General features: G+C 45.4%; 1 long non-coding RNA gene across 1 annotated transcript; it reads left to right on the forward strand.

Annotated features, from left to right (window-relative positions):
* The first annotated feature begins 2,866 nt into the window (after positions 1–2,866).
* On the forward strand, positions 2,867–6,782 carry LOC125756372 (uncharacterized). Its single transcript, XR_007414506.1, has 3 exons — positions 2,867–2,967; positions 3,092–3,201; positions 6,723–6,782. It is a non-coding gene; the product is annotated as an uncharacterized LOC125756372 (long non-coding RNA).
* Positions 6,783–25,287: the final 18,505 nt, after the last annotated feature.

Raw genomic sequence — 25,287 nt, forward strand, 5'->3', positions numbered from 1 at the left:
GAAGAACGACATTAAATCAAGATTTAGCGCGGAATTGAGAACTACGTCAAAAGATACACAGAAACTACTTGAGCGCCACTATAACAGCACAATTAGCGCTGGATTAGGGCAGAATTAGCGCTAGATTAGGCGATGGATTTAGACTTTTTTTTGTACTGATGAGAAAGCAGGAGACAGATACAGCGTATCTCACAAAGGATGCACGTATGCTAGAGTGCGCCTCCGCTTAACGCTCCCAGCAACAGCAGCGGAAGCAGAGCTCTTGCCGTGCTCCACCACCCGATTATTACTTGCTTCCCGAGTTTCGCTTTCCGCCTACTCTTACGTGCGCTTGGTGAGAATGTTTCATATGCATAAGCATTTCTATGCCGCGTCAACGAGAAAACTGCGTTCCCGTCCGTCCTTCTGTCCATCTCTAACGCAAGACTGTATAGTCGCTATCAAAAAAGAGTATAAAATAAATTTCCTTGGTAGTGGTGGGTTTTGAAGCTAGGGCCCCACGCACAGAAGCCGAATGTCTTAACCACTGGCCCAAACACCCGCGCCTGAAAAATGGGAGTATATAAAGCATGCTACCAAATGGCGATCGCGGACGAGCATCCCAACATGATCCGATCGCGCTATCTCATCCCGCGCGTACTGGCTGGCGGACAGTTGTAGTTAATGAGATGATGTCCAAGAGTAAAGCCGGCGCATGGCCATAAAATTGGCAGATTGCTTGAAATTCATCTCTATCGTTACGGTCAACTATCTAGAAAAGCTACACTGGCAAGTAGAAGGCCGCAGTCACGGTGGTCTAACGACACGTACATGGTGAGTAGGTATGGCCGAATAAGACCCAGACCTTCGGTCAGGCCTTGGCCTTAGGATGGCAAGAAATGGTGAGTTTGACTATTCTTGAAGAGATATGGACGGTGCGGTTGATAAGTTCAGATAGAAATGCCCGAAAACTGTTCAGGCTATCGTCTTAAGAGTTTTCGCTTCAAAGCGAAGCGTGCACCTTGTTGAAGTCTTGAAGCAATATTACATTTATGTGTTTCATTGTTTCCTTCATTGAGCTGCTCCGTCTCCACGACGCCCTGACATTTAACCGCATGAGTTTCAGCATTCGATAACACGGTGAGAGCACGCATTAAAATAGTTTGAAGGAGCGAGCGAGCATTTTATATTAATGTTACATATACACCTTTTCAATAGGCGGGTATAAAGTGGTTGTGGCTTCGTTACAAATGCTGCGCTTTACAGAATATACGAGGGTGAGTGAAACTAAAGTCGGTCCATCCGAATATATGACAAACGGATCACTTTATTTAAGAGTAATCTCCATGGGCATTTAGACATTTGTCCAGCTATCAAGTCTGTTATTACCGTCTCATAATACTGCACCTGTTGTGGGTTCAAAAACTCTGTAACTGACTTTTTCACGCCGCAGAAGCGTGGTGAGCTGGCCCAGCTGGTAATAATTTATGATGTAGTAGCGCCCAAAAAAAAAAAAACGGACGAAAACGCAAAAGAAGAGGAGTATACGCCAGCAGGCTCTGACTATCAACTGACGGTTTATTCCAAAGAACAAGCCAATATAAAGAAAAAGTAAAAGAAAACAACATCGATAGCATGACAGGGAAATGGGAGAGAAGATAATGGCTAGGAGAATCCAAATGAAAAAAAAAAACCTACGACACAACAACCATAGCAGACCGTTCAAACAAGTTGACAACTCATTTTCATGCAGAGTCACAGGAGGGACTCTGACCCATGGCTGCGATGCTTTGTGTACCTATATGCGCACACATGCGCATTCGCACGTCATCGTCCGCCACGACTAAGGTTCCAATTAGCTTTTTTGGAAGTGCCCGAAAATCTGTTAGTCGCACGGCGACAGGTTTGGGCTCTGTGGGGGAGGTTGCAGCGTTTCCAACTTTGTCGGTTTTTGCGTTCACCACATCAGAGACGTGGGGACGGGCATTGTCGTGGAGCAAGGATACAGCATTCGTAAATTTTTGACGTCCGTTGTTCTTGACTGCCTCACGCGGTGGCCGCTCTAGCGTTTCACAGTAATGGAAACGATTGATACTCTTCTAGGTTTAGATCAGTAATGGACCCTGATGCTCACAAAAAAAGACAACAACACCGTTCCGGCGAAAGCCTCACGCTGTACAACTTTTGGAGCGTCCATTAGGTCACGCGACTATGTCCAGCCTAGTATATGAGAGCATTAAATAACATTTATCCTCACACTTGTGTGTCGGTTTTGTAAACGTGAGATGCCTGTGTGCCGCACGCATGCCTTTCAGGTAATGGAACGAACCTTTATTGCGAGGGTTGGAATGGCCTCTTTTATTTGAATCGTCCTCGTATTAACGTGCACAAAACTGCAGCGCTATAAACATATATACATAGGAGGCGCAAGGCGACAAGGACGGCCGCTGTCCTTGTGGTCTTGTTCTTTCAGTGTGTGTGTGAGCGTGCGTGCGTGTGTGTGTCTGTGTGTGCGTGTGTGTACTACCTTGCCATTTTATGACATATATAATTCTCCCAAATAGGTTATATTTAATGGGTACTTCTGTTGAACGAGCGCTATTTTCAAGATACCTCGAGCAAATGAATAAAAATGCTCAAAGCAAAAGAGGACAGTTCATAACAACTGCAGGCGTGTTGGAAAACCAAACTGCAAGAAAGAACTGGCTCGGCAGAAATATGTCTGCGTTTTCCTCTAACTACAGCGTTACCAGAAGCAACGGCAAGAACACTGTTGGACCAGCCGTTCTCTCGCAACACCCATCGAGTTTCTGGTCATCCCCTCTTCCGTAGGCGCCGAGGCAAACCAATCAAATTCTACTCAATCATCTCTCACTCTGCTGGATGCTTCGTACAGCTAAAGGATGCTTGGAATTTGCCTAGTCGTTCTACTCGTTTTGTCAGGGGCAAATGGAGATCTCAATAGCTGTGAGCCTGACCCGAGAGACGGTAAGCTTGTATGCGCATGTATGCAGAGGATGCGCAAACACCTTTCTTTAGACGTGGCAGGTGAAGTGTAATATAGGCCGGAGTTATTTGAAAAATATTCTGAAATGTTTTTGTCATTTTACAGCCATCATTTACGCCAACCAGCTAGCTCGTGCCGTGAAGCATTTCATGAAAAATTGCATGGGCTTTATGGATTGCTTCAAAGGCCGACCAACAATCAACCTTATCATTGAGGTAAATTCCACCTCGTTATCTGTGGAATACGTGTATATTCCAAAGAAATAAAATGCTCGCATTGTTACAATGGCGTAATGAAAAAAAAAGCTTTCCAGAGTTTCAGGTAAAGGCGTGTATACCGGCGCGTACTGCTGGCAAAATAAAGTAACGCAGAGTGCAAAATCATAACACAAACGTTCATACGAACACACACAAGCAATGTATTCGATTGCAAAAATGAAAGTGTCGAGGTGCAGTGCGTCCTGCTTTTACGCTTCGTAAACACCATCGTTGTTTATCGTGAAGCCATCAATGAAATACTTATGTTGTACTCTTTGCTGGTAACGAACAGAAGTTCTCAGACACCGCTTTATTCTATCATGATTCCCGATAACATCGAACTTACACCACAGAGTGTGTCTTGCACTCAAAGGCATCACAATGGTGACAATTCGGTGAAAACCGAACAGCGGGACAAATAGAATAAGATACACACAACTGCCTGCTTTTAACTCTATGGCGCCGATGCTAAAAAAAGAACGTACTAATTAAAGGGAAATCAAAATAAAGCGAACAAACAAGCCTTACAAGTTTAAAGAGCATGTAGGGGGGCGTAAGTACTTCAGGTGCACAGGTGTGCTGCGTGCATGGTGCTGCTATGAATCTGCAGTGCGTCAGGCCTGACATCGTAGTATCCAGCAGTTACGGGCACGGTTTTGCAGTAGGTTCAACATATCCGCCGCAGTATCTCAGCAGCCCCGGATGCGCGCAGAGGAATGCGAGGTCGCGGACTCAATTCCGGCTTCGGCCGCTGAAATCACACCGCGACAAATTGCAATAATACCTGTGCACACGTACATTGTGCAGGCCGTGTAGGTTCCAAACCGCAGCTTAAGCGACCGCTTTTCTGTGAATTATCTCATTACGGCGCATCTTATCGTTAAATCATTGTGTCGGAATACCAAGCTCCAGTTATGATAGTGGCATCTAAGTGCAAAGGATGACTACCAGGCTAGAGTTTCAGGTGTTTTCCCGAAGAAGATTCTGTTTCTTAGTCTCCTTACACTGTTTTTTTTTTTCTGATGCACAAGTGGGTGAGCTTCTGGGTCTCTTCGGAGCGGTGGATATGTCTGGTGGCGTGGGTGTTGCCTTGGGATGGCAGTGTGAAGCCTTCTCGTAAAACATAGTACGCAAATAACCTTTAACCGTGCCGCCTGATTGACCACTTTAGAGGATACCAATGATAAAGACAACTTTTGCCCGATCCACCAACAGCGTCGAGAGATACGATGGATCATCTGAGACAGGCTCATAGACAGCAATTTTTTCGAGGCGGGGGGCCAGGGGATATTTGCTGAAAACCTTGTGTATTTGAGAACAACACCTATTTTCATTATTTATTTTTGGTAGAAACACCCACTTGACCAAAATTTTGGTGGAGGCACGGCACCTAGACCCCCCCCCCCCTGGCTACGGGCCTGATCTGAGACACAGCCCAAGAGATCCAGGGAGGACTGCGATTACGGCGCGCAAGCTGAAATGCCTCGCCGTATCAAAGTCAAAGTTTATTTTCCATTCTGTCGTACCGAAAGAAAGGACTGTGAAAAAGTTGTGTTTTAAAACACAGCTTTTTTTTCTCTTTCGCAAGTATTTGCAGGAAGCCAAGAAAGACGAGTATTTAACAAATAAGACATTACAAATTGTCTAATCGGACGTTTCGCAAACCAATGTAGAACTTTCTAATTATATTTCTTATTCTCAGCTTCATTGCCTAGGATGTTAGATAACTTATTTTGCCCAATTAGGCAACTAAGCTGTTTCCATAAAAACCACCCGTTTGTAGCATGAAGCCACAAGAAAATCCATACGTATTTCTGAGAATCTCAGTACCCGAAAAAAGACGGCAGATCCCACGCATTCTGGGAATCGATGCAATGCGAAGCAGCCAGAAAAGAGCTGCATACATCGTCTTGTATGTCACTAAGGAAAATGCGTGTCATGGTTTTCATGTTAACTAATATTATTTATGTTCGTCACACAGTAACGCCGCGCAATACGAACTTCCGGGTAGATCAAGCTAGCGAAACGGCCGCCAGTGCACCAAGAGCGTGGTACGTAAGTCATGCTGTACATGACATGCGTGTCATGATTTTCATGTTAACTCGTGTTTTTATGTTCGCCACACAGTCACGTCGCGCAATACCAATTTCGCGATACATCAAGCTAGCGAAATGGCCGCAAGCGCCCCATGAGCGTGGCACGTAAGTCATGCTGTACATGACATGCGTGTCATGATTTTCATGTTAACTCGTGGTATTTATGTTCGTTACACAGTCACATCTCAAGATACCAATTTTGGTGTATATAAAGCTAGCGAAACGCCCGCCAGCGCACCATGAGCGTGGCACGTAAGTCACGCTGTACATGACATGCGTGTCATGATTTTCATGTAAACTCGTGTCGTTTATGTTCGTCACACATTGACGTCACAAGATATCAATTTTTATGTATATCAACCTAGCAAAACGGCCGCCAGCGCACCATGAGCGTCGTATGTAAATCATGATGTACATGACATGCGTGTCATGATTTTCATGTTATGACTTGTCATTTATGTTCGTCATACTTTCACGTTACGCCATACCAATTTTGGTGTACATTCGATTAACCAAGCGACCAGGAGAGCACTAAGTCGTAAGCGGCTAGATAGATAGATAGATAGATAGATAGATAGATAGATAGATAGATAGATAGATAGATAGATAGATAGATAGATAGATAGATAGATAGATAGATAGATAGATAGGCTCAAAGTCGCAGAAGTTCGCTAAGAAATGCTTCGCATTTTAAACTCGTGAACACAAACGGGTGGTTGTCAATTTCCCTTTCTTAACGCTTGCGCCACTTTGCGTCTTCCACAGAACGGATTCGAGTTGCCGATGAATTCGCTCTGGATAGCTCAATTGGTAGAGCGAGCATCCCGGAAAGGCGTTGGTCCCGGGTTCGATCCCCGGTCCAGGACGAATTTTTCGGCAACTAATAAGCTTTCATTCTGATAAATCCATACTGATTTACTTATTGCTTCGTGCTAGAAACGGGTAGTTGTCCATATCTATTTCTTAACCCTGCCGCCACCCTGCGGGACTCCGCAGAACCAATTCGCAATGACCTTCCGCACAGGAAAGAAATTGTTTGCATAGCATTGCTTGTTGTAGTGCAGGTTACGACCCAGCACTTCCCTTTTCAATGACGCACTTAATGTATAAAAAACTACATCGAAAATATTCCCAGTTTCTAGAGGTACACGTCACGTGATTTTACCAATAATCTTTGTCGTTCCTTGCCCTTTCACCGGCAATGCAATAATTGCAATCGCCCACAAATACCGGAATGAAGCAGTAAGCCATCGCGTCACATTTATTTAAGGAAAAATGGATGTTTTGCACTCCTTAGTACAATAAATCTGCTGACAATATATGGCCTACATATTTCACTTCATACAGGTTGTTATGAGCTAATCTTTAACACTGTACCTGCAGTTTCTTGGCTATGGTTGCAACGTAACCTTGGACTGTGCGAAGAAACTTGGAACTGAGGATTTGCATGTGAGTTGACATCCCGTTAAAAGACCGTTTTGTGCCCTATTACTAAACAGTGCCAGTAAAGAGCGTGACTTTGGATGCTCAATGTGCATGCCTTCCTCCGTAATTTATTGCAATCTCTTGCTCGAATAGTGCACGGTTGTGTCAGAGCAGAGGGCTACTTGTCTCTTACCCTTGTACCTTTTCCTAGGCGTAGACCTGAAAAATATTTTTTTCTTCAACTGCAGGAAGTTATCGCATGTTCTAGGCCTATTCTTTTGTCCATGAATGTGAGTATTGCAGCCAGTATTTCTGCTGTAGTCAAATTTCGCGAATAGGAAACCACACTAGCTAACACTCAAGGAGTGCATTTTACAGGACGCTACTTACCTCTATGATAGCTATTACTATTATACCCCCAACCCTCGTGGTGATAGCAATAGTACTAGTCCCTATCTCTTAACCGTTTACTTTGCCTCGTTTGAAAGTGAGTATATTTCACAATCTTTGCGTCCTCCTAAAGTCTGGTGTTAAATATTCCTCCGTTCAGACTTATTTCTGGGTGAAGCAATGTTTTGAATGAAATGGCACGAAATTACTGCATGACTGTAATCACCTTATTTCCTTCTGGACACCTGAGGTACCATTGGGCTCAAGTAGCTCAGACACCCATGGCAAAAACTGACAACATTTTCACAAGTAAACGTATAATCTTACCTCGTAGTTCATTATTACAACATCTCGGATTACTGCAATTTTTCATTCAGGAAAAGATGTCGGAAATAATTACCGTCTATTAGGATAATCTCTGTGCAATATTTCAGCGCCGCTCTGCGTGTGTTTTAATTTGGCGGTATAATGAGGCAAATAAATTGAGATACCTCTGGCGCTCATTTGCGGCATCCTCATTTTTTGTCAACATTGTTTTGTGTTGGGCTTCGGGGTTGTCGGCGACGGCGCATAGTATCAGCTTCTGCGGCAGGCACTGCTGGCTCCTCTTGGTTGCGGCGATGGACTTCTTTTACAGGAGCGCTAACTGCAATGTCCTCCCGGCTGGGGCAGTGATAAGCTTCTGTATCTGTGGCGGGCACTTCCGCCTCTTCTCGGCAACACCACTTCAGCGGCAGGCATCTGTGGGTTCTTACATCGAAGCCGCGGATCTTCTGCTCAGGCAGCTCGTTTATTGCCATGCTGCGGTTAATCCGCCTCTGCTCCGCACAGGTGGGACATCGGGAAAACGGCCGGGACACGGAAATGATCGTGAAAGCCGTTATCGATGGGTCCGCACACGTGGACTGCATTGGTTGTTGCATCCTGGCTACACGTTCATCAGGGTGGCCACTTAGCAGTAGCCGCTTCAACGTGAGGCTCGAATAGTCTCAGGCGACCTCAGCACCTCACAAAGCGGCGGTGGAGCCATGCGCTTCTTTAGCCTGTGCGCCTGCTTTCTGGAGGCGGCGCTGCTTTCTCTCAGGGTGACTGTAAATTGCGAAGACCGCGACAGGCCGAAGACATCGAATGAAGCGCCGACGTAGCAGCTCGAGGCGCTTTAGATGCCGCAGAAGTACCACCACAGTGAATATGTACAGAAGCATCGAGGTTGCTGCTGCTGCGTGAAGACGAAGAGTCTAGGCCGGTGAGCAGCTACGGTCGCTGAGGAAGATGTTCTCCAGACTCTTCTCACCACGCCCGTGGCCTCCTTGACGGCGGGAGCCCAGCACAACCGGTGGTCGACGCGGAGCCTAAGGTAGCGCACTGTAGTCTCCCACGCTCGGGGTGCCATCGATAGTAAGACTGGCCAGCCGGCTGCGCGTCCTTGCCCTGGAGTCAAGGCAACCGAGGGCGTATACCATGAGTGAGGGCGTGAACCATAGTAGACAATGCCGATAAGCTGTTCCTTCCTGTACCTTTGCGTATTGAATATTTTGCTGCGTTCTATGAGATATTGCTACTTGTTGACGCTTGGTATGCAAGTGCCTGCAAGTCACATGATGAGCGCCTGCAAGCACTTGCAGGCGCTCACGTGATGTTGTAGATCGATATATATATATATATATATATATATATATATATATATATATATATATATATATATATATATATATATATATATATATATATATATATATATATATATATATATATATGCGTGTGTGTGTGTGCACGTTTTTTTGTTTCAGTGAGTCCTCGGGTGGAAGCTGGCGCTGTTCTTTGTTTCCTTCTTTGTCCGTCGTCCGGTCCTGCACTGTTTCTTGTAGACGAATTACCAACTTGCCCAATCTCCTACCTTGCCAAACACGCGTTTCGATGATCGCGGTATGGGCCATTCGTTTGGCCGTTACAGACGCAGACAAATACTAGAAATAAGATGAAATACGCTATGCCGATGCCGGACGAAAACAACTAAGCCGCCTTTCGCTGCTTGTTCAGTCAAAATACAAAGTTCCAGGAACGCCGCTGCTATACACTTTTCAACAGTAAAGCTTTAAGCTTAAGTCTCAATAACACAACTCCCAAAAAAGAATATAGGTCAATCTCTTTTTTGCGTTTCTTCGCGCTTTCTAAACGACATAATATCGTAGCGCGTAAATCTTGCAATGGAACACTAAGGGATATATAGAGTGGAAAGAGATGCGACGTTGCACTCAGAAGTGGTAATTAGAAAGATACCTTCCTGCATAAACATCGAAGAGACAGTTGATACACCAAGTGTTAGTAAGTAGCCAAGCCATGAACATGCCACCTTGTATTCTAAAAACCTACAAATTTCGTTGCCGCATCAGATACCATCGACTAAAACCATTCAGTCAAACAAGCTTGACTGCTATTACCGGGCGTCTGGCTTCTGCTAGAACGAGCCTCTAGCAGTTCCCGCGCGTACTGGTTTCTCTTCCTGTTCATGGTATTTTTTCCTTAGAAAAACGTGGCACACAGCAGCACGACCTGCAATCGGCCAAAAGATGTGCGCTCATATTTCTAAATTCTTGGATTTCTGCTCTCGTCCCGTCATTCAGACATGCTCCGCGATGCACGACATAGGTTTTTCACTAAAATAGAGGTCTCTGCTATAAAACTGTAGCAGCCGTGCAGTAGTGTTTGCAGTGCAAGTGAGAATGAGTTCTTGTCGTGCCGCTAAGACATTTACGACTAAGTCGGCTGTCGTGTGCGAAAGCCTCTACTGGCCTGAGACGAGTACGCCTAAATTTAATCATCAATTCAGTGAGCAGATGCGTATCATTCGGACCAACGACTATTCTCACTTAAGATCAAACTGTGATGCGCGTCCATGCTAAGCATTGTTTAATAAAAGCGATATCGTCAGGCTGGATAGACAGAAAACCTCAACGCGTGTTAGAAGGCCTACCACACCGTTCGAAGCTCGGAATGCATTACCAAGTAACTGATCACGCTTTCAGAATATTTGTAAATTAGGCGTCATCATAAAAAATTCCACCTGTTCAAACAAGCTACCTCTTCCTATGGAGGCTAAGAGGCAGATAAAATTCATGTCTAGTGGCATTCTGTGTAGAATATACGTATGTCATGTGTTTTCATCAATAAATACTCTTCTGAGTGACCACTCGCACTGTCTTTTTTTTATCTGGCACCCGCTACCGCGTGTTTTTAGATCAGTAATCTGACCGGACACCGACATGCCAAACTTGCTGTTTTAATGCAGCTTGAATGCATAAAAAAAGTCGCTCCTTCCGATATACGTACGACTTAGGCGAAAAGATGAATAACTCTGGACGGCCATCAGTAAAGTCACGCGGTGCCTCATGCAATCGCCTACAATGACTCATGAGCGAAAGCCACCTTATTCCCTCCATTCATCTTTCTTTTTCTTCTCAGTCGACCGCAGTGATCCCCCTACTCCCGAAATCTTGTTTCCACCTAACGTTGCCTTGCGCTGCCACCGTGATCGGCGGTATTGCAGGCTTTCTGCACCCCCCGCGTTTTTGCGCTGCCTCCGTGATCGGCGGTATTGCAGGCTTTCTGCACCCCCCACGTTTTTGCGCTGCCTCCGCGATCGGCGGTATTGCAGGCTTTCTGCACCCCCCGCGTTTTTGCGCTGCCTCCGGGATCAGCCCACACCTCACAGAACGACGATGGGGAGCGACGATGTCATCATGTGACCTGATGTTGTGACGCCACGACGATGTCACGTGATGAAGTCATTGATGAATCCGCGTCACATTCATGGCATGTGTTTCGGTACGCCGACGGCACAAATACATTCATTAGTATCACGTGGCTTTTCACTGGCATTTATTACGTAGTTTTTTTACATTGATGAAGTCTTGCCGAGTATCGTCTTGTCTCGAGAAATCTCGCATTCATCCGAGGTCTAAGGCTCTTGCCTCAATAATATTTGCTGTGTTCTTGCCTCTGTGTAAAACCACGTCTGCAAGTAAATAGATTCATTCATCCTGAACGATGTACACTGCCAAACGTAAAATTGTACAATGAAAATAAGACCTAAATCAGTGGTTCATAAAGCTTTCTATGTTTGTTGGCTGAGATATACAGGCAGGCAGGCAGACAGACAGGTAGACAGACATATAGATAGATAGATAGATAGATAGATAGATAGATAGATAGATAGATAGATAGATAGATAGATAGATAGATAGATAGATAGATAGATAGATAGATAGATAGATAGATAGATAGATAGATAGATAGATAGATAACTTTATTGATGTGCCTAGGGAATCTGGTTTCGTTTAGAGGAGGAGGATCGCGGGCCGCTCCCACGTTAGAAGGGGGAGGCCTAGCCTCACCGCGTTGTGGGTTTTCAGGACAGCCACAACTCATGGCTATTGGCTCAAATACTGCATTGCTATTGGCACTGCATTTAACTTGAAAGAGCACAATGCCTTTATACATGGCCTTTGTCTATTAATTTCCATGCCCATCATTGCAATAATGCGATCTAAATTTCATTAACGGCGAGTGATAGCGTAACGCGCGTTATAGAAGAACATCGTAATTGACGACAGTTGACGGAATTTTCTCACATCTTTATAGACCAGTGGTCTTAAACTCAACTCAGCTAACGGGGTGCAGTCAAGATATTTCGTCCCGCAAGATCAGGGACAGCAAAGTTGGTAGATGGGCGGTACAAAATGTCAGCCGACGCTGCCATTTGAAAGGCGGCCGTTTCCCTGTGTTATATGTGGGCCATATCTGAAGGCCTCACTCGGCGTCACGATTCCGACAACATATCGATAGTTTTCTCCAAAATAACTAAAATGTACACACCCAATATTTAAGATAGGGTTCTTGTTTCACGCGGGCTGTGCATAAGGCCCGCTATGCGGCGGTGAGGCTTGGCTTTCCCGTCCCAACATGTGCGCGGCCCGCAGTCTTGCCTCCTGTAAAAAGGGCGCGAAGATTATTGGGGACCTCAATTCAGTTTACTACTTACCCACCCAAGATTCAACGCATGGGGACCGAATAGGGTGCCTCACGAAGAAAATGCTAGAGACCAGTCAAGTACGTGTTGCTCATGAGCATTCTTATAACGACAAAAATATGCGACAAAATCATGCGGGGGCCGCGCCGCTTGCAAAAGGTCTATGGGCCGTGTTTTCGAGACCGCTATTATGGACAGAAGCTTGATATTATTTCGCCCCTTTTCATCGCAGAACAACACGGGCAAGTTCACGCAAGAACAATTGGTGTGCTTGGAAGAGGCCGTTGTGAGTCCATGGTTCTTTTATAATGCTTAGTCGAATATTCGTCTAACAGTTGATGGAGTGACTAATTTCGTAACACATAGCCACAAGAGCCTGATAAGAAATTGCCAGGTGGCGTGCACTGTCTGTTCTGCAGCACAACTGCGCCATGTAGTATGCTGAAACTGGGCTGACGAGAGCGGTGCCGGAGTAATAAATAAGAACTGCTTAACGTTAGACGTCAGGGCGTTAACATTGAAGTACACCCTTTGGTTTGTGTTGAAATTAGAACCTATCACGAGATTTCGTTATCCACAGCTGCAGAGTGAAATCTGGCATAGGGTTAATTACGAAACGAATTCTTGGAACTGTGCGTGGAACCGATACCTTTGATTGCGCCTCTATTTGTATATGGGTAGTTTCTTTTTTAAGTTAGACCTGATATAAGGAATACATGCTGACTGCCATAATATAAATGGCCCTTACACGACGATATCGTAGTCGATTGCCACTTTCTTTCATTTCGCAGGATTGTGCCGTGAAGGCAACACCAAACGTTGCTGTCGCAAAACTGCTGCTCTCCTACTTTAGGAGGATGCTGGGATAGTACGACCGTGCTCCAGTTTGTCTCAGTGGAAATAATAAATATTGCACCACTATGGAGTGCTTACTGAAATCCGGAGTAACTGCTCTTGTACAATCAGACAAGTAATGTTGGTTATTTCATTTGATTCCTTTAGGTCACTGTAATCTGTGGCGGCCCGACTACAAAATTCAGCCCTGGGGAAAAATAAAGAAGACGAAGAGCAAAGCCTTACTAGGGCGCTATGCAGAAAGCACCCAGGTCGCCAGGAACCAGAGTTCGCTACGAGCTCGTACTACGTCGGTCTGTGAAGTAAGAGGGTGCCGAGTGCATTAAAACAGCGGCGAATAAAATAATAGAAGAATGCGCATGACGCATCAAACGCATGTGCGCCGTTTGCGACCGTTTCTATAGGAACAATACGTCGAGACGCGTCGGTGCCGCTGCGCAGCCGACGATCAGTACTGCTGCAGGACCAACGCGAATGTTACACTATGTGTCAGCTCAATCTGCTCAATGGACAATGCAAGTATAGGAGTCCTGTGATGTCAAGTTCTTTCGATCCAGCCTGAGCAAAGCAATTTCCAATCCGGCAAGCAACAATTGCACGCGCTCGGCCCTCCCGGGCAGGTCGCACCGCTTCAATCAAATAGCGGAGCTGAATAGCCCTAGTAAAACGAATTGTTGACGCAATGTTGCCGCGATGTCGCGATTGTTATTGAATGTCGCGCTACATTTCGCAACGTTGTGTCAGTGTTGCCAGATGTTGCTCAACATTCAACAACGTTCAGCAATGTTGCGCCTGCAATGTTGAGATAACGTGGCATTTTTAAGTAAAAGCAACGTTGCAAAATGTTGCAAGATGTTGGCCCATGTTCGGTTACATGGCTTAAACATAGCCGCTGTCACTACGGATATTTCCTTCAAAACCGGTCTCATGTTTGGAGCATGAACAGATTTAAAGATTGCTCAATTGCTTGGCCATAATAAATATGCCATGGCTGCACTGCTTGTTGCACTGAGAGCGTGCGCATACATGTGCAACGCGCATCTTCAAAATAAATTTCCCTAATACCTAGTGTAAAATATGTATTGCATAGTAGTAGTAGTAGTACAACTTTATTCATAAGGGTTCGGATAAGGGGTCATGAGCTCGATTGGTGGGGCCCCAAGTCCAGGGCTCCACTGGCTACTGCTGCCTGCCTGACGTAAATTATTCAATTTACGCGCTGATTCTGGCGCCTTGGTGCCGCAGGGGCTAACGGCATATATAAGTGAAACCGAAACGAAAAGCGGCGTCTTTGCTGATCAGCGGCAGTCCACCGGTTACTGACATCGTTAATGGCCTCGCGCCAAGATTTTCTGGCTTTCCCGCAGAAAGTTGTGTGCGCTGTTTTCAATCATCGTGGCACTCAACTGAAGACTTCATATACTGGCTTAGAAAAAGAATGGTAAGTTTTTTAGGGGCGTAGCTCCTCTTAGTCTAACCTTGCCACGTCTCCGTTGTCCGGCGTCATCGGCGCAAACGGCAGTATGTCCCGTATAATGCAATTGATGGCGCTGTCTCATAGAAGTACATACAAACTGCAGTTCAGGGACAATATTCTAGATGGCGCTGTGCACAATCTGTGTCGTCATCACCATTTCTCGTCTCATTTCCTAGATGGCGTTGGTCCAATAGAATTGTGTGCAATATGGCGCTTGTGTGAATCGACACTAGATGGCGCTAGAATTGCCGCTGCTCTCCGATTGGCTGCTGCGCGGGATGCACGGGGAGCGAGCGCCTCTCTCATTCTCCTGGATCGTCGCCGTACTTGTAGCATTGTTGGTGGAGCATGAACGAAGCGCAGCGGCGGGCGCGCGTTTGGCGGCGCCTTCGCGGGCGCGCACCGCCTCGAGATTCGCCTGGCGCCGCGCTCGCTTGCTTGGCGCTCGCTCGGCGGCAGCCAGGCGGATCCCGTGACGGTGCGCGCCAAGGACGCCGCTGCGAAACGGGCTCAACGAGAAGCGGATCCCGAGACCATGATTGCTTCAGGAGCTTCGCCCAAGCTCTTCATCATTCACCCGTGGATATGCTGTAATTTTTTGCGGATGTATATATTTCATATCATTTAGTTGCCCGGTCAGTGGTCGCACACAAAACATTGCATGGTTTGCTCTTTTTCCTATGTGTCTTCTCTTGCTCTGTACGGAGTTCGCCGGCGAAAAATGCAGCGGGTTATGTGCGCACTGAGTGAAGTAGGCGGCTGACGAAAGCGTAGAACAGCTCAGCCTGTAGCTCGCTAGCTGTTTCGAGTAAAGTGACGACTGTTGCAAGGACGATCACTACGCGAACGAGTCAGCAGAACAAGAGGATAAAGCTTCCTTTTGTGACCAATCTGCTCGGCTCCCTCAGTCACATGGCACGGTCAGCTTATCTCGCTCATCGGCCACAGGTGAAGGTGATGTATGTGGCTTTTCTTCGTCGAGCACTGAATCAGGCGCTTCCACCTTGCCTAACGCCGAACAGGTGTTTTCTAGCAGCTGTGGAGGTGATGGGACAAGTCCGCAGAGTTGCTCGCTGTTTTTGCATTTGCTACCTTGAAAATTCGGTTGCGTGTCCGAAAGCGCAACAGTGCGTTTTTATGGTTATGGTTGATGGGAATAAGCATGCCGAATTCCACCTACTCTGTAAAATACACAGAAACAGGTGGCTTTGCTAAGGCTTTGGTTGCCCGAAAAGTGAAATCTAAATACACTTGTTTTCTTGTATTTTCCAGCAACATAATGCTTTAGCAATTTTTTAGCCACAGCAGGTAAATAATGCAGTGGTCACCAGTTAGAATTTGTTTTGTACTTTGAATATGTAAATAAATTTTGCCGGGCTTCATGCATGGCAATGTATTAATCCCTGACCAGTGAAACTCAATAGTGCTGTGGTGCATTATTCGGAACCACCAGTTGGAAAGATGGGGACACGGGTTGCAGGGTATATTCATTCCTGTCTTGTTTCGTAAGACTTCTAACACTATTGCAGGTTGAGTGAAATTGCTGTCAGAGATTTATAAGCAAACTAACAAGAATTTCTCTTAATATGCCTAACCGATTCAATTGACTTTATTAAGCATGTTGCTTTGTTCTGCCACTTTAGTTTGTACCCTTCTCTTTTTGTTTCCACAGAGGGAGTGCCAGCCTGAATTCAGCCTTCTTCCCTCCCCTTCATTGTTAAGCGAACGTTTTTTTCTACCGCGTCAGTTTTTGTTTAAGACAGCTTCAAAACTGCAAGTCCCGCTTATATTTGTTCATACCATGTTGTAATACTACAGTATTTATTCAAGGTTGCATTTATAGAATTAATCTTAAGACACATTGACGAGTCGTCAAATAAGGGGACTAATACTGCAGGATTATTGTTGATTTTTCCTGCGCCATATTTTGTGTAGGATATTTCAAAAGGTAAAATTATATTTAAAGTTTGTTCATACTGTTTTGCGAGATTATAGTATCTGTAAGCGTGCCTTTGCAGCTTTGTTAATGTTAAGAACACTTGATGAAAGGCCACACTGTCATATGGCCCTTGCAAGATTGTTGCTCACTCATTCCTGTATCACATTTTGTCTAGTCAAACTGCTAGGATGTCTTGTAAAGACCACGGTCACACTATTTCGTAACGTTACTGTATGTAGTATATTCTTTTCCTTGATATTGCTAGTTTTACTGTAACGCCAGCAAACAATGGTGCCATTATTTTTTTAACCTATTGTTTGCCTCTTTAGTTGTGGAATCTGTCAATGTTATTTTTTCATTGCGAGAATTCGCGGTCTTTAATTCATCAACACTCTTGGCCCTTTTCATTGTAAAAATCGCGCAGCTGGCCGCAAGGGGCCCCTCATGAAAGCTTGCGATCACTATTGATGAATGAAATTGTTCTTGCTATCCTCTGTTCTGGACACGTACATATATCTTGAAAAATATGTAAACCCATTTTTGGTGGAAAATATTGTAGCGTTAATTTGATTCTGGAACTTTGCGTATATGAAAGCCTATGTGTCTTATGATGTGCAATCAATCTTTGCAGTACTTTTCATGTTTTTCACTCTGAGTGATGGACTCATTCCTAGGAACTTCCGCGCCACTAGGAAGCTCACCGTCACAGCTATTACGGATTAACCTGCGGCTGCACTTCAAAACTGTATTGCTGACGAGATACTGCAAGCGCCGAGATGCATTTATTGCGTAAGAAACATGGAGAATAATTCATTTTGCACAGTTATAGACGTTAGGCTAATATAAGTTTCTCTGTTTACACCTTTTGACAAGTACTACTGTCGTAACCATTTACTGGCAACAAGTAGATCTCCATGTTACACAGCTGTTCAAATGAGGCTGGATTCATGAACACTTGTGTAAAGCATGATTACATATCATCTCAATTTAATGATTTAATTTATTGTCCTCTCTGCCATTGGCGGCTCCACTCTATCACTTGATGTTTCTGTAGACAAGGGGAATTGAGATGCCTATGGTTGCAGGACCGCGTGCATAAAAAGGAGCCGTGAACACCACACCAATGCCTTCAAGTGAATGTGGCTGAATGTTGGCATACGTTGCAATTTACTCGAAGAGTTCTTGTATGTATAAACTTTGAAGTGCCATTGCCACAGTATTATGAGAATAAAGCAGTATGTTCCAGCTAAATTACTTAAAGGTTGCCTAAATGTAGCAGGCACGTCGAAGCAGTACGGCAAAAATGCTGCTGTATGTAGCAATTAGGTTGCTCAAAGGTTGCCGTAATGTTGCTGATACATTGAAGCAGTAACGGAAGAATGTTGCATCAACGTTGCTATATGTCGCAATTCAGATGCACGAAGGTCGCCTAAATGCTGTAGGAACTTCCAGGCAGCATCGCGAAAACGTTGCATCAACATTGCTGCACGATGCAGTCAAGTTACATACAGGTTGTCTAAACGTTGTAGAAACTTTCAAGAAAATGTTTCATCAACGTTGTGGCAATGTGTTGGGAATGCGGCCAAAAGTAGACATAAGCCACATTTAGGCAATAATAGAAGGTAACATTGCATCAACGTTGTGGCAAGAATTCGTGCTACTAGAGAAGTGGATATTTTTAAGGCGAAAACCGCAGATGCCTCATCAAACGCCAAAATTGAACGGCGTGAAGCGTCGGCGTCTCCCGTCGGTGGCGTCCCCACTCTTGAGGTGAAAACTCATGATCACGTCAGGACGTCACCATATGAAGTCATCATGACGTCCCAGAGAGCCCGAATTTGTGACGCCATTAAGACGACGTCGTGACGTAACGTCACGTGATGACGTCATTGCATTACATCGTAGCTCGGTCAAACATGGGACGGTCACGGAGGTAGTGATAAACCAGGTGAGGTGTCTCCGATCCTGGACACAGAGGAAAACCACGTTAGGTGGCGAAAGTTTTCGAAGGATGGCAGGGCAGGATCAATATATCGACCGAGAAGAAAAAGATAGCTTTCGCCTTCGAGTCGTCTTAGGGCACGAGGGACCCTATGAATTTTTTTCTTTATTTCGAACGCATACGTGAAAGTTTTGATGCAATATATAGGCAATAACAATTGCAGGAGAAAGAAGTAAATGGCAACATTTCGCCCCGCATATGTCGCCTGTACGCCCACACCATTACGATGCCATCTATGCCAGCTATGAGGCATGGCTCTGTTCGTAGGAAAGATGCGTCGTCAATGCGTTGAAACGGAATGCGAGGTATCGTAGCTGGGTGATTGAGATCAGCACCTCGGGTTCGTACGCATTTTTCGTCCAATGATTCGTAGTATAGATTTAATTTATGGGCGAGCGAAGATACAGGAGGTTGTCGTTTTCAAGGGAAAGCGCTGCGCAGGATTCGTCGCAGCGGAGACGCTCAGAAACACGCGGTGATCTGGTGTTCAGGTTATCCAGCAAAGTTCGGATACATACTGCCACGCGCGCTCCTTTTTGTATTTCTATGTAATCGGTGCGTTGCACATGTTACCACTGCCTTTCGCATACCTCGCCCGATTGTCTGGGAACCTTCCAGATTAACATAGAATCATGTGATACGCTTAAGCGCGCAAACGCGAACACTTGAGTTTATTCTGGAACTAGCGCAGCCACCAGCAATAAGACTCGAATGTTGGATGCCGCATTTATAAATGCCGATGCGCCTACCCGCAGATTAGATTATCGACGGCCGACGCTCTGTGTCACCGCTATCAGTGTACAGCGTGTTTTGCTTGAAGTTTTACTGTTCGTTTCCCGGGCACAGGTTCGCCCAAATAAAGTTTCGTCTTGAACAGGCCGACTACTGCCTCCGTCAACGCCACAACCACGTGACAATATGATTTATCACAGTGCGATCAAGGAAAGTGAACTAGCCAGTGCTTTCAAGCGCTGCTTTATGGTCGTAAAGCATTTTAAGAAACGTGTGCTTTCATGTGGGCTGTTATTTTCTCGCGCAGAACGCAAAGGCTCAGCAATCCAGCTCTAAAAAAAAGGTGTCCTTTTTTCTTTTACGTGTGAGTCATATGTATAGCACTGTCTTTAGAGAGTCACATTTACTCTCGTTTGGAAATTCGTGCGTTAAACGACTCTCCTAAAGAGATTGCTGCACATGTGAGTTTCAGTAGTAGTAGTAATAATAGAATTTTATTCAGCCAAATGCATAGGACGAGCGTTTCGACTGCCTGCGCGGCCACTCGACGCTGTTCTTCTCCTTCGGCGCCGATCCAGTCAAGCCGGGGGTGATGGAAAGGAAAGGATAAGAGTTGGAATGCTGAGCAGTTGGCCAGTACAAAAGGCAGTGCGACTGGTCTGCATATGTAGAGGGGAATTGGGACAAGAGGGGTCAGACCTATTTTTATAACGAAAAAGGCGAGAGAGTGATCAAGCAATTCATTTGGATGTGCCGTAGAATTCGAGCCTCTAGCACAGTGAGCGAGAGATGAGGAGGAGGGTAAAGATGCTTGTCGAGTCGGGGCTGTAGGTATACCTCCTTGATAGTATGGCGCAGGAAGGTATTCCCATCGTCCCTCATGAAGCTCCCACTGTCGTCCGAAGGTGTGGGCCAGGGAACGAACGGTGCCCGGTGCAACATATCACGGACGAGCCGGTGAGCCAGCTCATTGCCGTCATTCCCCGAGTACCCAGGAAGCCAGCGTGGGAAAACAGGGGAATGTTGGAGTGCACAGATTTATCGCTTGAACTCCTTCTGTAGGGAAGGGGGTAAGGTGCGGTTCTGTATGTCACGGATGGGCGGCGACTCTCACATGTATAAAAGAAGAGCCCAAGTTCTTACAGTGTGTGCTGTGTCCATTGAAGAAGGCGTGTCGGCGTGTTAGCCGACCTCTGTGGAAGTGAGGCGATCGAGTTTAGCCCATGTGCACTGAACCACGCTGTGTTCCTTAGTAGGACGTGTTCTTCCAGTGCATAAGGAACGACTGACGTTTGTTGATAAGAGTTTCGGACAGTTCTACATACTCGATAATCAGCTATTATTCAATATTTTGTATATTGAGCACAAGTAGTACAAGTCTGATGTCGACCGAAAAGGCGTATTCAGAAGGCGGGCAGGAACTTCCGAAAACAGCTGACACACCAACGGCCATTTCACGAGGTACGGGCCATTTCTGAAGGTAGTACCCCAAAGATCGGTGTTGCGTTCCCCTCTTCCTCACGATGACTCGAAACACATGCGAATCTATTAGTCTTCCGTGAGAAAAACGCGGTTAGGCACATTCCCTTAGAGGCTTTGACGGAAGCGGCCAACTTTGACAAACCTGCCTGTTCGCAAAACTGTAGTGCCCTCCTCTTGACTCTGGATGGAACAAACCCTCTGGCTGCAAGGAAGTTCTCGTTGATAGCGCTTTTGTTTAATCACAGCAGATGCTGGACGTGAGTATCACGACTGCTTCCTCCTTGTCTATCTGTATATAGAAGCTTAGCCTTAGCACTTTCCCTGTGCCTGAAATGACAGGTTCCTTGATCTTCGACGTCTTCACCAGAACATTACTGACTATATTCGGCTTCAGGCTGGGTGGCCCTGCTGGCCGTGGCTCCCGCCAAAGCCAGGAGGTCTATTATCCGGTCTCGGGCCAACGCAAAGCTTTGGACCAAGGCTTAGGACGTCTTCAACAAACATTGGTACATTGGTATCACCTATCTTTTTCACATGGTGTTCACATGTTTTTCAAAAGAAATTATGAGGGAGGTTTGCACTAAGTTGCGCAAAACTAGGCACAGTAAACCTGGTTGATTCTCAGATCATCGAGCTGCAGCGCGGGAATCACAACGCCGGCGGTGATTGGATCCAGCGTGCTTGACCGAAGAAGCGGCAGCCTAGAGACGGTGACGGGCGGATCCGAAATACGCTCAAAGCTTGCCACTCTCAATATGTTCAAATTGCTGTCCCTGAGCCACGGTGTAAGAAACTGTGGCGGTTGCTATGGCGACGGCTCGGCGGTGGCTGCTCCTCGGCGCGGCGGCTTGGCTCTCTTTAGCCATGGTAGAGCAGGTGAGTTTTGTTAACGGACGTCTTACGGCCAGCTTTAACAGCTTCGCTGTTAAAAAATTCCGCTGCTTCTGTCACCGTCCGCATCTCCTGCGAAAACCCTCGAAGGCACCTTCCTTGTGGAGCCACTGAGCGCACGCCACCTGTAAGCAATTCTGGTGGACGTAGAATAGTGGTGGAGTGCCATTTTTCTGTCTATTTGGTGTTTGAGGATGCCATATATTGTGCGCATGTTTCGGTGCGAATGTGTGCCTTCTATACTGTTTTACTTGGATCTTACCTGACAGGTAGCCTGTATTTTATCTCTGTTTTTCTGTGATAAAGGCGTTTCGACGATTAGTTCCCCCCCCCCCTTTATATGGGCGTTTTGATACGTGAAAATGCATTTTCCCTGGGGCGTAAGGGTGTTAGTTATCAACACGATAAACCCCTGGAGGGTGTAAACTAGTTTAATGCGTAAAACAAACAGGTAACATTTTCTTATGATGCTTTATTATATCTCAATCTATAACTATGCATTGAAAGCCAATCCGACCACGTTTCAAGCAGTAAAGCACTTCCCTTTAAGCGGAACGCTTCCCTCGTTATTTTTAAGGCGAAAGCCTTACATGCATTATCAAATGTGACAATTGACCGTCAGTGGAAGAAAAGTTTCTTAGAAGCACACCTTCACACATTTATTCTCGCGCTACTGATTTTCTCTGTGCTTCGTTGTGCGCCACAGTGCGGACGCTATGCACTTTTGACTCGTCGTTGGTAGTTACGCTAAAAGTAGCGGCGATAAAATTCTCGTTTCAAAGCGCTGAACAAGGTGCATTTTATTGGAGCGTTTGGAAGCAACCCTATTACGATGCAGGATTTCGGAGTCCAAAAACAAGCTGTAGCACGGCCACGTGCAAGTGAACATATAAAGTCATCGAGTCACTATCACTCAACGTGAGGTGATCCATAACGCTGCGGGCCGGAAAGTAGCTGAGCGCTAGGTGTTGAAACAGGCGTTTTTACATCTGCCTCGACAGATGGACTACTTCGTCACCAGAATTATCTTCCGCATGACCGTTCTTTTGTCTCTGACGTTGGTAATTTCTCACTTTCATTTCACATTCACGTAAACTATGAGTGCTACTTCAGTCGTAGTTCTCTGCTTATTGTTACCTGCCGCCGGTAATATTCGAGAGTGCGATCCTGACCCCAGGGATGGTAACTTCGTTTACTGTGACACATGCACATAATTCAAAAGGAACTTAAAATTGGGGCAGCTGATCTTTGCTAAAACTATTTTGTTGCTCGATTTTTCAGCGATTATTTATGCTCACGAGTTAGCCCGGTCTCTCCAACACTTCATGAAGAACTGCATGGGTATTGCTCAGTGTCTGAAGAATCGGACAAGCATCAACGCTCTAGTCGAGGTAAGGTGATTATATCTTTGAATCCATCTGGAAAACTACTTCGTAGAAAATGCTCTCATCTCCGGTGGGCCACAAGAGCGACCCTGAGCTGCGGTCCAAAAGTAGTATTTAGCGGAACCAGATAGACGCTCGAGCTTATGCTTAAATTTGTTTGCATTCATTGGGTCCACTTTCTTGTAAGTTCCTAAAACAATTGTGTTGGTGGCGGTCAGTGATTTTTACTGGAGCATCGCAAAACCAGTAATGCCTAAGATGTTACACTTATTTTTTACTTTCAGCTACAGTGAAAGATCACTTATTTCATAATCACCCGGTCGATTAACCAAACTGCTAACTACTTATTGCAAAATCTACCAGTTTCGCGTGAAGATTCTAAGTAATGGGTTGTTCTAAAGGTTAATGCAAGCTTTAGTGTATTATCATGTCGTAAGACAACAATTTTGCATATTCGGTTATAATTACATTGGCTAATGTGAGGAAGAGAAGCACAAACAATGACATATCTAGCCAATCTACTTTTGAGGGCGATAAACCCCATCAGAGATGGGTACGATTTATTATACATTTGTTCGCGGAGATGAGTAACCACATGGCTTGTAAGAAAGGTTAAGAGCCAGTGGCTTATTCTCAGCTGAGTACTTCCTTGTGAGCACTTTGTTCGCAACACTCACGTCTGGCAAGAACCACTGGGATCACAATTTTTAACGCGATAGCGTTAAAGAGCTCGTTTCGCGGAAATTCCAAAAATCATCTTGTCCGTGACCGGGAAATCGAGAAAGATGCAAATTAAATAACTAATAAAATATCTTCGGTTTGAGTGAGAATCGAACCCAGGCTGGCTGCGTGGCAAATATGAGTCCTACCATAGAGCCACGATATTACTAGAGACTTCTTCGGAAAAAAACACCATACTAATGTCACGTAGTGGAAGGAGTCTCCTTAGAGCAGGTAATATTGCGTGGCATAAGCGTATGATCGTGCCAAAGGTCAAAACATGGGAACAGCGCGACGAGTGGGTGTTCTAAGTTATGATATACTTAACTATCATCAGCAGCAAAATCATCAACAAACTGATCAGCTGCGTAGTTTCGCGCGTTGCCTTACGGACGCGTGGGGAGCCCTTGGCTGATTCGCAAAAGGAAGGACTATGGTATAGTGAGCACATAACTGTACTTGTAGTAGGCGTTCTGAAATGGTTTGAAACGGCCAATCTTACGCGCACAGTCGTTCGTTTCCTTACAGCACGGCTGAGGCATGCACCGAGAACCGAAGCAAGGCTAGCAAGTGAGAAGGCAATGCGCAGGGGTCCGATTACGCTGTCGCGTTCTGCTCTTGAAGGCGAAGCTCAAGCGTCCTCCAAGATATTTTATGATTGTGAAAAAATGCGAAGCTATTAGGCCGGTAGGTTGAAGCTGTAATATTCTGAACGCCAAATTACCTGAACCAGGTCACAGACAATGGTGGAATATTATATAAGACCACAGCGCGAAAATAACGGGACATAGAAAGACAAGAGCACTCGTATTGTGTTGTCCTTGTACGCCCGGTTTTTTCTTTCGATCTACTGTTACTTTATGACCACGAAACAACTCGGCTAGTAATGCATTCTATCGAAGTGTTCTTCTATCGTCTGTTTCCCAGTTTTATTCTGATTGTTGACGACTTCACTGAAATTGAATGCTTGCGTTGTTGCCTCATTTTATAAAATCATTAGATGTTAGTGAATCAATATGGTTGTAGCTATTTTGCGCTGCAACAATAGAAGTGGTCGCATTTCCGTTTGGTCTCAACGGCGTATCTCAGGTTAGCGGCGCAAAACGCACCATTTCATTTTGGTTGCGCACTGTCTATTCCAATACAATACCGAGGCGAATGGTCAGTACCGACGCTTAGGCGCGTTAGCTTTATCATGAAAGCACTTTTTGTGATAGCGTTGGCAGTGATTAACTGGACGGCCGTGTTAGTCGCTAGCCTAGTAAGAAAGGAAGACGCGTAAATGTGATATTACAAATGATGCAAGCCAAGAGCCGTTCTAATTTAACTGGTTTTTCGTCACTCATTTAGCGCTCTTTTTATAATCAAGAAACACGTAAACTATAACAAGCTTGATACAAATTTTCGTTAAGTAGTCTCGTCCCGCGATTCATTTTGAGTAGAAAAATGCAGCACGACAACCATACATCGATGGAGTATGTTGAACGGATTGTACCAGTAGAGGCCAACATATTGTAGCGCTGGAAGCCAAACGTATCTGTATACTGCCACGCGCGCTTCTTCTGCTAAGTTTTTGTAAATGATTCATTACACGTATAATCACTGTCTTGTGCAAACAGCA

This window comes from Rhipicephalus sanguineus, chromosome 11 (genome assembly GCF_013339695.2).
Source record: "Rhipicephalus sanguineus isolate Rsan-2018 chromosome 11, BIME_Rsan_1.4, whole genome shotgun sequence".
Lineage (NCBI taxonomy): Eukaryota > Metazoa > Arthropoda > Arachnida > Ixodida > Ixodidae > Rhipicephalus > Rhipicephalus sanguineus.